Raw genomic sequence first — 12702 nt, 5'->3', positions numbered from 1 at the left:
TTACCTTAGAATCCATTGGCTATTTTACACTGAAGTCAGTGTTTTGCCTGTGTGTAATTTTGCAACATGATGTATTGGGCATTTGGAAAATGGTGATTTACTGAATTATGCAGATCATCCAGGTGTTAACATATTTCTTTATATGACATCAAAATATCACTTTCATTAATGCTACCATAAATCTCATCAGAAAAGGCTTTACGTATTGGAAAGCTGGAAAGTTAATGATGGCATATATATTTTCCAAAATCCTATTTTCCATGCGGAAGCTTGAATATTACTATTGGCAACATATACTGTCAGTTGCTTTCCTTTACATAACAGACTCATTTACTTAATTTTTGAGAACATGTCTGCCCATTACTCAAGTCTGAATGCCCATAGTTTTCCATTTGCTCTTTCATGTACGAATGGTAATCTGTGAAAAAAGTTTAGTTTGCATTGCAACTCCAACAACTCAGCCGGTGCCTTTCCTTAAGACAACCATGGTACTTGGACATGTGTAGAAGTACATTGATCTTCTCATTTCCCCATGTAGAGTCTTTATTATTATTATTTTTTTGAGAGAGAGTACATATGCGCTTGAGTGGGGGGAGGGGCAAAAGGAGAGGGAGAATCTCAAGCAGGCTCCAAGCCCAGGGTGGAGCTCAGTGTGGGCTTGATCTCACAACCCTGAGAGCATGACCAGAAGATCACAACCTGAGCCAAAATCAAGAGTCAGTTGCTTAACCGACTGAGCCACCCTGTTGCCCCTCATGCAGAATCTTAAAAAGACATGTGTTCAAGGGCTGAAATTTAATAAAATTAATAATTTTTTTCTGCTTCATCAAAGACATGCTTAAGTGAAACGACATTTTTTTTTTTTCCTCCTGTGAGTGGGTGACATTGGAGAATGCAATGGCCACTAGCATGGTTTGGTGGCAGCTTTTTGTACCTTTTCTTTTGCACCAATGTGTAAATACATTGGAAGAAAAAAAGAATGTCTTGGTGTTATTATGAATACTGTCTTGACCTTGTGGGTCCCCTGTCAAGCTCTGGGATCCAGAGTTCCACAAACCTCACTTTAACAGCTGCTGTGATACACAGCCCTGATGTATGTACCAGACAGTGGCAGGTACATATCACTTGTGGATAAAACCATGTTTTCTCTGCCTTACTAAGCATCATTTTGATCTTTTTTCTTAAAAGATTTTATTTATTTATTTATTTATTTGAAGTCATGAGCCAGGGAGAGGGGTAGAGAGAGGGAGAGGGACACGCAGACTCCTTGATGAGCAGGGAGCCCAATGCAAGGGCTTGATCTCAGGACTCCAAGATCATGACCTGAGTGGAGGTCAGATGCTTAACCAACTGAGCCATGGAGGCACCCCTTCATTTTGCTCTTTTAAAAACAAGGCTACGGGGCACCTGGGTGACTCAGTGGGTTAAGCCTCTGCCTTCTGCTCAGGTCATGGTCTCAGAGTCCTGGGATTGAGCCCTACCTTGGGCTCCCTGCTCAGTGAGGAGCCTGCTTCCCCTGCTCTCTCTGCCTGCCTCTCTGCCTACTTGTGTTCTCTCTCTGTCAAATAAATACATAAAATCTTTAAAATAAATAAATAAAATAAATAAAATAAAAACAGGGTTAATATTACTCACCTCAATAGGTAGGTAGTTGTGGAGCTTAGAGGAATCAAAGTCTAAGCAAAGATGCCTAGAACAGTGTCCAGTACATAAAATATGAGTGATAAATGCAAAATATTATTATTAATATTGCCAATAATAGGTCATATAAAATTTTTCCTAGAGAGTACCAGTAGGATCCCTTCATATTTCTACTGCCAGTGCTTGACTGGACTCTCTTTCCTTTTATTATTTATTTATTTATTTATTTGAGAGAGAGAGAGAGAGAGAGAGCACCCAGAGTATGGACATCTAACTCAGACTCACTACCAGGAAAAGATTTGTGGAGGAATCAGCATTGGAACTGAGTTCTATGAGATATATACTGAGCTACATGAGGCATGTACAGAGTGCTGCATGAGGTGTGTATGCATGTGCACATGCACTTTGTGGGGAGGGAAGAGGGCAGAGAGAGAATCAGAGAATCCTAAGCAGGCTCCACTCCCATCCAGGAGCCTGATGTGGCACTTGATCTCATGACCCTGAGATCATGACCTGAGTGGAAATCAAGGGTCAAATGCTTAACCAACTGAACCACCTGGGCATCCCAAGGACTCTCTTTCCAACTGAGACTTGTACATGTGTACCTCTTTTTCCTTTTTATATTCATCCTTCAGGCCAAGGCTCCTGCTGCTTCTGGGATTTGCTCCTGTGTGCTCTGGGACAAGGCCTCTACCAGGAATTCCCACTTGTTCGAGGGCCAGCTCTCGAAATCTAGTCTAGACACCCTAACAAGGTGGAGGATGTAATTACACCTTGAAACACTCTGTGTACCAGTAACCCAGCTCCTCACGTGTGTGACTCAAGCTCCAAGAGGTCAGTGAAATCTAATGATTCATATGTCCAGATAAAGTGGAAGTAGAAACCTTGAGGTCCAGGGTCCAGTTGCTTTTAGCACACAGCGTTTTTTTTTTTCTTCCTCAAAACCAATTTCTCCATCAGTTCAGTTGAGTTTAGAGCAACAAATGTGTCTTGTGGAACTCCTAGACACACACGCTGTGTATGCTGCTCCGTGTACCACACTGTGGCAGCTGCTGGGCGGATTATTCTCTGGGCTGCCTCATACTCATCCCTGCTTTCCCCTGCCCTGCCCTGTGCCTGGGAGGCCATCTTTATTGCCAGCATCCCCATTCTCTTCCTTCTGGCCTCCTGTTGGATTCCATCTGTGGCAGGGACTAGCAGGACAGAGATTAGACAGAGGAGAAACAGGTCGCCGCTCCCTACTCCTAGCTGGTTCTCCTTTGGCCCCAGTTTCTGTCTGGTGACTCCTCTTCCACCATTGCAGTTGGCGATTTCTCTCACGTAATCTGGTAAGGCCATTTTCTGCTCTTGTCCCTCCCAGTGGGTTACAGCCTCCCTCCCTGGCTAGTCCCTGGCACATCACTACGCTCTGCCATTCTCTTTTCCTGCCTGCCCACATCCTTGAGCCCTCCTTCATGATGCTCTTTCCAGTGAAGTCTTTGTGCATGCCATCTGTTCTCTGGCTGGACCCTGACTGACACCAATAGGATCCTGCCCCTAAGAAGCTCACCATCTGTTTGTTACCCCAAACCTCAGTCAAGTGCATGCCATGTCGCAGCTGTTCCATCTAAGAACTGGCCCCCTGCTAGCACACAACTGAATCCTACTTTCCTTCAGGTAAAAAAGAGGCTTTTATCACCAGCTAAATAGAAAATGAATATACTTCCCAAAATATAAAACAAGGATAAAAGAACAACTTTGTGAAAATCGACTCCAGGATTATTGTAGTCAAGAGCCTATGTATGGTACTCTGTCTGGAAACTTCCCAGCTATACGACTGTGATGAAGTCACGTAACTTCTTTGTGCCTCAGTTTCTTCATCTCAAAAATGAACACCATGATTCTATCTACTTCCTAGGGTTGTGAGGATTCACTGGATTAATTTATGTAAGCATATGTAAAGCTTAGAACACTGGCAGGCACACAGAAAGCTCTGCATGGATTTAAGCCACCATTATTGGATGACGATGATGATGGTATGGTGATGGAGTTATCTACTTGGGTTCTGAGCTGGAGGGTTATTAGCAAAGGGGTGAGACTCATCAGCCCCAGACTGTGGCTCTCTCCTTGACATAATAGGAGTTTGGAAAGGACTGTCTTATTTTGTGGCTCCATGTTTTTTGTTTCCCTCTGTACCATCTGAAATTATTGATATACCGCAACAATTTGTCCCGGGGACCGCAGCGGATCATCTCCTTACACCTTAGGAAACACAGTCAGGGAAACTAATAACTGTATTGTCACAGCAAACAAAGAATAAGCAAAATGTAAGAGACAGCACAGAGGGATGAGTGACAAACATGGGGTGGAGATCTGAGGGGGAAGCCATTGACCAGGCTTATCATAGTCTGATTTGGGGTTGGAAAATGCAGAGAAAGGTTTCTCAGGGGTAGAGGGAATAGCCTCTTTGCAGGAAGGTGCATAACTTAGCAAGGTATGTTCAGAAAAGGACAGTATTCATAAAGAAGTAATGACTCCCTAACAAAAAGGGGCAGCAATGGCTGAAGAAGAACTATCTAGAGCAGCGGTTCTTAGCATGTGGTTCCCAGAGCTGCAGCATCAACAAGACTTAGGAACTTGTTGGAATGCACATTACCAGGCTCCCAAACTTCCTGAATCAGGAACTCTGGGGATAGGACCCTCCTGGGAGACTGGGAGTCTAAATGCATGCTAGAGTTTGAGAACCACCGCCCTAGAGGAAGATGGGAGAGTACTTACAGTAACGGATCTGGAGATTTTGCACCCAATACCAGTGAGGGCCCTTTGATGAGCACTTTTTCTGTGGCAAGTTTTGTGCTAGTCACTCTACCCGTTCTGCCTCCTGTAATCCTCACAACAACCCTGACAAGTAGATACACTCTTATGCCTATTTTATGAATGAGCACATGGAATCTTGGGTTGGAATTTGATAACCATTTTACCCTCAAGGCAATAGAACCTAGAATAATGAGGCCATTGGGTGGTTGAATGAAAGCCAGAGGATGGCTTCAAAGTGATTGTCCAAAGATTGCCTAAGGGGGCGCCTGGGTGGCTCAGTGGGTTAAGCCTTTGCCTTTGGTTCAGGTCATGATCTCAGGATCCTGGGATCGAGCCCCACATCGGGCTCTCTGCTTAACGGAGAGCCTGCTTCCTCCTCTCTCTCTGCCTGCCTCTCTGCCTACTTGTGATCTCTGTCTGTCAAATAAATATATAAAATCTTTTAAAAAAAATGGCCTACCTGTGGAATTTGAGAGACAACAAAAATGATCGTAGGAGAAAAGAGAGAGGCAAAGCAAGAAGCAGACTCTTATAGAGAACAAACCAAACTGATGGCTAGCAGAGGGGAGCTGGGTCGGGGCAGGGCTGAAATAAGTGGTGGGGATTAAGGAGTGCACTTGAGCTGGGCACCTGGTATTCTATGTAAGTGTTAAATCACTAAATTGTATACCTGAAACTAATATTGCACTGTATATTAACTAACTGGAATTTAAATAAGCTCCCCCACCCCCCAGAAAAGATTGCCAATAGCAGCATTGTCCCATGAACTTCTGTGATGGCGGTAAAGTTCCACATGTGCCCAGTCTGATATGATAGCCATAAGCCACATGTAGTTAGTGAGTTGACTAATGACTGCTAGTGTGGCTACTGTCACCAAGGAACTGAATTTCACATTTTATTTAATTTTAATGAATTTAAATACAAATAGCCAGATGGGGCCAGTGGCTACCATCTCGGACAGTGCAGATCTAAAATCTTAGAGCAAGTAAGTTCAAGGGCAGGACTTGACCTTAGGTCTGACTCCCAAAGTCATGGGTTTGTCCGCTATTGCTCCCAACATAGAGCATCTCTTGCCCATTGAGAAGCCCTGGGATCTTTTCCTGGTCAAGGCCCCAGGAAATTACCTCCCTGACCTGGGGTGGCTCTTTGAGTACCATATCCTTAGCTGATTAGTGTTTGCTCCATGGTTGGAAGTAAAGCATAGAAACTAGTCACACAAGCTAACCCCAAAATGTTCCCCATGTTATGGGAGACCACTGACTGGTGGCTGTCAGATCAAAGAGGTTGCATACTGACATCATCTCTTCCTGAGATTTTTACTGTGCCCCCCACCCAACCCTTAGTTCAATATTCGACATTGGGTGGCCCAACTAGAGACTCTAGGAGGTCTTCTGGAAAAGATATTTCTTAAACTGAATTCCAGAACTCGAGCACATTTTATTTTTGACTTTCTTGATTCTCCGTGGAGCTGATGGAACATTGCAAACTCCTGCTCCCAGGAATTCTTGGCCTCATCATCCCTATAAACTGTCCAGATCCACCCCCTGCCTTTCTCTCCATCATCCAATGACCTCATTATTCTAGGCCAGGGGTTGGCAGAGGTTTTCTGTAATGAGCCAGGTAGTAAATATGTTAGACTTTGGGAGTCATGGAAGGTCTGTTTCATATTCTTCTTTGCTTGAGTTTATTTTTTCCCCCTTTTTTGCTTGTTTTTTTGTTGGTTTTAAAGGCAACCTTTTAAAAATGTAAAAACCGGGGCGCCTGGGTGGCTCAATGGGTTAAGCCGCTGCCTTCGGCTCAGGTCATGATCTCAGGGTCCTGGGATTGAGCCCCGAATCGGGCTCTCTGCTCAGCAGGGAGCCTGCTTCCTCCTCTCTCTCTACCTGCCTCTCTGCCTGCTTGTGATCTCTCTCTGTCAAATAAATAAATAAAATATTAAAAATAAAATAAAATAAAAAATAAAAAATAAAAATGTAAAAACCATTCTTAACTCTCAGGCAGAATTTGGCTCAGCAGCCATAGTTTAATCCCTGTCCTATGCTCTCTTGAGAACAAATATTTTTCAGACTTCAGCAGGCACCAAGGATATTCTAGGCAAGCTCATCGACACCACAGATCCCTGTGTTCCTCAGAGATCATGGTTTAGTGGCATTGAGCTAGAGTGCAGGAACTGTATGGTCGGTTAAACAAACATTGTAAACAACAGTTCTAATACAAACGGCCCATGGTCCACCTTTTGAGAAAACCAGTCAGAGATGCAAGGGCTGTTTGAGCTCATTCAGTGATCAGCCCCATCAATGGACAGATCAGGGAATCAAGGTCCAAGCCAGGGAAGGGAAAGGACCTGGCCTGAGACTTCCTGCCTTGGGGCCCCAAATAGAGTGAGCTGTAGGAGGAAGATGGCCCTGCCAAAGGCAGAACAAGAAAATGGAGAGAAACTTGGATCTTTGGTGATTTAATTTAGCTGCCAGGAGCAAGCCTCCCCTGAAGGTCGCCATACCTAGGCGCTTTCAACAAAACCTCCTTTATTGCTTAAGCCCCTTTGAGTCCGATTCTCTGTTGCTGGCAGTTGAAAGCACCCTAACGGATACAGACCCCTCTTTCCACCCGTCTTCTTTGATCCACCTCTTTTGAGAGAACCGTCTTTGAAGGAATACTCCCAAGGCATCATCCAAATGTTTAATCCTTTAAATGTCAAGGCCTTTGTAATAGGCTGGGTAGGTCACACATACCTCCCTGCACCTGAAGGCAGAGTGCGCAGAGTTGAATTGAAAGTGGGCCAGGGCTGGAATTGGGAACATTTGGCTTGTAATCTTGCTTCTGTCATCACTGTGAGTGTTTGAAATGGGCAAATCACTGAATTCTCCGGGCCTGGCTTTCTCATCTGGAAAGTGACAGGGGTGGAAGGAATAGTTTTTGAGGCCCCTTTTGTTCTAAATATTCCCATTGCATTCTAATTGTCAACACTCTCTCCTTGATGTTTCTAAACTCACTCCCTCCCTCTCCCTCTTCCTCCCCATCCACTCTTTGTATTATTTCTCTTTCACCCTCTCTCTCTCTCTCTCTCTCCCCCTTCCTTCCTCCCTTCCTCTCTTTTTCCTTCCCTTCTTTATTCCTCCCTCCTTCCTTTCTTTCCTACCTCCTTTCCTTCCTTCCTTTTTTCTTTCCATCTCTCTTTCTTTCTCTCCCCTTCTCTTCCCCTCTTTTTTTTTTTTTTCCTTTCCAGAGAAGAAACACAAGAAGCCCCCAGAGCATTGACTTTGGCCCATTCTATTCTTTCCTGACAGAAATTATATCCCTGAGGGGCTCATAGGTATTTGCATTCGAATCAACAACCCTCAAAGGTTTCTCTAGGGAACTTGAACATTTCCTTCCTAGTTTGAAGGATGGAGCTAATGGACAAAATATGAATTTTGATCAGGTGGAAACACATTTTTTTTTCCACTTGGTAAAAAAAAAAATCAGACAAGTCCATAGCACAGCAACAATGATGAAAAAAAAAAAAAAAAAAAAAGAGAGGCGCTCACAGTTCATTATGGTAGTGGTGGTGGAGTCCCAGACCCTGAGAGGGTAGCCAGCCACCCCCGTCTTAGCAGCTTTTTCTCTTTGCCGAGGGAGGAGGACTTTACCTCATTCCACCTTCAACATGTTGTGACAGGAGCCAGGGAAGCCTACATGGCTGGAGCTCACACTCACGTGAAATCATTCTCGTTTGAGTTTTAATAACGTTTATTCTTTTTTCCTTTAAATCCTAAAGTATTACACATTCAAAGCAGAAAATGAAGCAAAACAGAAAACACACAAAAGAAAGAAGCAGAAACACAAATCACCAGTAATCCCACAACCCAGAGATGACCACATGTGGTTTTTAACTGTTTTGTTTCAACAGTTTCTTTTCCAATCACTAAAGCAATATACGCTCAATGCTCAAGCAAATGCTAAAAGGAAAAATTAATCATAACTAATCCCATAGCCAACAACAGTCGCCTGGACTCTGTGAATGCCCCACCCTGCCCAGCCCTCCCAGCCGGGCCCCATGAGCCCAGATTTCGTGTTCTGAGAACTGTGGTCATTGGCCCTGGCAGAGGGGCATAGCATATTTGGTTCAGTGCTTTGGAATGATGTCCCCCCCGAGGGCTGGACCCAGGGGAGGGTCTGTGCACATGAAAGCCAGCTCTGCAGAAACACACAACCACCAGGACTCCCCTCCCTGCATCAGAATTTAAACAGTGTCTGGAACTCTACCACAAGAGCTTTTTCCAGCTGGTTGGAATGCCGATTGTACTCATCGGCGGTAATACGGCCTAAAACAGTTTTGTTGTTGTTGTTGTTTTATTTTGCAGAGTTAGCTTCTGATGTCATAATATAATTGACTCTCTCTCCAAACCGTTCCTTTTTCTGTCTTTGTTACTTCTGCTAAAAATGAACCATCATTGTATCTAACACCCAGACTCTCATTTGGCCGCATCCTTTCTACCCAGAGAAAGTCCTAACTCTTTTCCTGCTAGGTATATGATAAAGAGTAGTGGGATAAGCATTCCACTGGCTCTGGAATCAGTTTGACTTGGATTTGAATTCTGCTCCGGCACTTAGCAGCATGTGAGCTTGTGTGAATTAATTAACCTTCTTGAACCTCTTTTTCAGGTTCTCTAGAAGGTTACAGCAGTCATGAGTAAAAGGTTACTATGTGCATAACACTTTTCTTACTGCATTGCATATATTAACTCATTTAGTCCTCATGACTACCTTATAGGTATCACTATTCTCATTTTACTGGATAGAGAAATTGGCCCAGGGAGGTTAAACCACTCACCTCAGTTCACACAGCTAAGTGGCCACGTCAGAGTTCAGACTCAGATAGTCTGTTCTGAACTATTCTTCAACTTACCCCTCCAGTTTACTCCAAAAGGTATCACAAGAGTTGAGGAAGACGATATATATAATGCCTAAAGCCTGACCAATCCACAAGCTTCACTTTTCTTTAAAAAAGCCTTAGAGAAAATTTTCCTTTCTAAATACTATTATCCTGTCATCCCCCACCCCCTGACCACTTTTTTTTGGGTAGAGTGGCAAAATTGGAATTTCAGGAATGCAGATGGTCTATAAATTTTTAATGGCCAGGTCATAAAAACACAATTGTATATTCTGCATTTACTGGGTTCCAAGTACTGTGCTAAATATTTTAAATAAGTGATCTCAATGAGTTGTCGTGGTAGCCCTGTGGAGGTATGCACTGGACGGTCCTCATCTCATAGATGGCATGACTCTGCTTGGTGTGGTTAAGTAACGCCAGGTCACACAGGTGAGGGACATAGCCAAGATTCAAACCGAGGCTGCTTCACCTCAGATCCTGAAATCTTCATCACTTTGGCTAAATGAGCACTGTTCTTTGTGGTGATAAAGCTTTTCTCGGATGGGGGTGGAGTTGGGAAGAAAGAGAAGGAGTCTTTCTGAAGGAATGTGAAATGGTCCTCCCAGGAGGGATGTTGGTGGATATTATCCTGGCGTCTCAGGATGGGGGCATCACTGCAGGGCCCAGTCATGCAGACAGCTGATGGAGCAAGGGCGTGCACATGTGGCTGAAAGCACTGGGGGGACTTGACGGTGTACACCCCCCAGCCTTCTCCTTGGCTCACCTATGAGCTGTCCTGATAGACATAGGGGAGGAGAGGACTTTCAGATATTTTCTTAGCACAGGGACCAAAGTGTGGGGGTGTCGGGCTCAGGGAGTGAGATTAGGAAATGAAGGTAGAATCACAGTCAACCTTGAAGGGAGTGTGGCTTAAACTGCAAGGATTTTCTTCCTCTTTCTTTCCTTCCTTCTGTTTTTCTTTTCTTTTTAAAAATTTTATTAATCGTATTCCCTTTGCCTAGTGTGAGAAGTAAGGGGGAAAGATTCAAATTTATAGAGCACCTTCCATGTGCCAGATGCTCTCTACAGACGTTATCTCTTTTCAGCCTTATGAGGATTTTTCAAGATAGATAGCACTAGCCCCACTTCTGAGATGGGAAAACCAAGGTCAGGAAGCCTAGGTTAGGATCACAAAGAAATAAAATGGTGGAGCTGGGATTTGAAATCTGACACTTGTGACTCCAAAGCCTGCTCTCTCTCTCTCTCTCTCTCTGGGGCCTAGGAATGAAACTACATGAGTGTGACTGCAGGCCAATAGACATGGACCAAGTGCTGTTTAGGTATGTTGTCGTGCAGCGAAGCAAGCCCTTGGAGACCAGCTCAGCCAAAACACACAGTCTGGGGTCACGACTTGTCCTCCCCTGGGCAAGAAATGGAGTTCTTGCCATGTCCACACTGTTTGCTCAAGTGGTTTTTTTTCCCCACAGATGACTGCTTGCTTGTTTTCAATTTCCACTGTGACACAATAAAGAGAGCTCTAAATGAATGTTAGAAAATGTTTTCAGGAAGCAGAACACAGTCAGTGCAACGTGGTGAACTTGGTGGTAGTGAATGACCTCACAGGAAGCCATTCTTTCTTTCTTTTTTTTTGAAAGAGAGGGAGTGTGCACGTGTGCTGTGAGTGAGGGGGGCAGGGAGAGGGAGGGAATCCCAAGCAGACTCCTGCTGAGGGCGGAGCTCAAAGCAGCTCAACCCCCAGCCCTGAGATCATGACCTGAACCGAAATTGAGAGTCGGACCTTTAACCGACTGAGCCACCCAGGTGCCCCTCACAGGAACGCATTCTTATTGGAAGTTTCTTCAGTTTCAACTCTGCCGGCTTCTGGATGGCTCCTCCAAGAATGGCACCTCAGCGGCCCTCCTGATGAAGTCCTGCCGGATACCTTTCCTCTGACTGGGAGGAACCCCATCTTGGCTCCTGCCTGTAGGCAGTTGGGGCAGTACAACCCAGGGGACTAGTGGGATTTGTGCCCAAGCCAGAGCCATCTGCCCCCGGCGTGCAGGTGTGCGACTTCTGAATGACCCACTGCCCTGAGACAGGCGGCCCCTGGGCCTCTGCACCCTCCCCTCTGTCTTCCTGAGAAGCCAGCTCCCTCAGGCCTGGAGTACTTCCTAGAGTCTCTCTGCTTACTTGGTTTGGTGAGGGAGAGCGGGGGGGGGGGGGGGGGGGGGCAGCCTGCAAGTTCTCCTGGGGAGAAGGAACGCTGGGCCACACAGCCCTTCCGCCGCAGGCAACCGCACGTGGAATTTTCCCCGACGTCTGTGTTATTCTCAAGTTTCCCGACCTGCTCACCCGTGCTTGGAGTTGGTTTTCCAGCTCAGAGAAAATACTCAGAGCGGCTGGGCCACCAGTTTAACCTTGAGGCTGTGACTAAATAAATAAAAGGGACAACACCCCCCTCCCCCCACAACTGGATCAGTTTATTTTCAAAGAAAGGGCTTTCCGCACATGTCCCCACGGAGCCAACAGGAAGGGCTGTGGGCAGCGGACTGCCGTAGCCACACACGGGCAGCTGCAGGACCCTCTCCCTGACCTGTTTAAGTCATGCCGTGATTGATGATGGCAATGGAAAAATAGCAACTGCAGATGGACAGGCAGCGGGATAAGCAAAAAACAATAGTGCTGCTGCTGGCACCTGTCCCTGGCTGAGGTGGACGAGGCACTCTAAGTCGTCTGGTGATGAAAAACATGGGTTTGGGAGGCAGACAGTTTGAGATCAAATCCCACCCCCATCACTGCCAGGCTGGGTGAGTCGGGGTGGGTTTGTATCACTGTTCCCAGTCTCCGCTTCCTGGGGCCGGAAGGGGAGCTGGGTGGGGGTGGGGGGGGAGGTTGCGGATTGTCATGCCTGTCTCAGGGCTGTTCTGAGGATTGAATGAGCTAAGACCAGGGAAGGTACTGACAGCAGAGGCCAGCAAATAGCTGCGATTGTTTTCTGGTTGTATGTAATACTCAGCCCAGTGCCTGGCACCACGGAGAAACCACCTCAGTACGTGGGATCCTGGAATGCCAGTGTTGGGAGGGAACTTGTCTGAAGCCAAATTAATTTCATCTGCTGCTTGGATAGGTGAGGGTCCAGAAGACCAGACAGGGACAGTGGCAGGTCCAGCATCTCACTCCTCACCCAGGGCAGAAAGAGGGCGGACCGCATCACACTCCCTGCCTTCTCTCCCTTTGAAGAACACCCAGGCCCGGGCTTTGCTCATCAAACTTAGTTTGGGGTTTGACAAGTTAGGTCTGCCGGGAGAAATTCTGTTCTGTGGTGTTGCTGTGAAAGGGTCCAGCCTTCCAGTTTCTTTTGGTTTGGGAATCAGTGCCCTGGTGGGAAAACAAAAGACACTAGACTTGGCAGC

At 45.8% G+C, this 12702-nt stretch overlaps 1 protein-coding gene across 1 annotated transcript in view; it reads left to right on the top strand.

Annotated features, from left to right (window-relative positions):
• CCDC34 (coiled-coil domain containing 34) overlaps positions 1-10588 on the top strand; it is a 126217-nt gene extending 115629 nt beyond the window's left edge. The window contains exon 7 of the mRNA XM_047747281.1: positions 10572-10588. The gene's annotated coding sequence lies outside the window, so the exon portion shown is untranslated. The remainder of the gene's footprint in view (positions 1-10571) is intronic.
• Positions 10589-12702: the final 2114 nt, after the last annotated feature.

The sequence above is a fragment of the Lutra lutra genome, chromosome 10 (assembly GCF_902655055.1).
Source record: "Lutra lutra chromosome 10, mLutLut1.2, whole genome shotgun sequence".
Lineage (NCBI taxonomy): Eukaryota > Metazoa > Chordata > Mammalia > Carnivora > Mustelidae > Lutra > Lutra lutra.
Note: the sequence above shows the minus strand (reverse complement) of the source record. Positions and strands in the feature narration are given on the sequence as shown.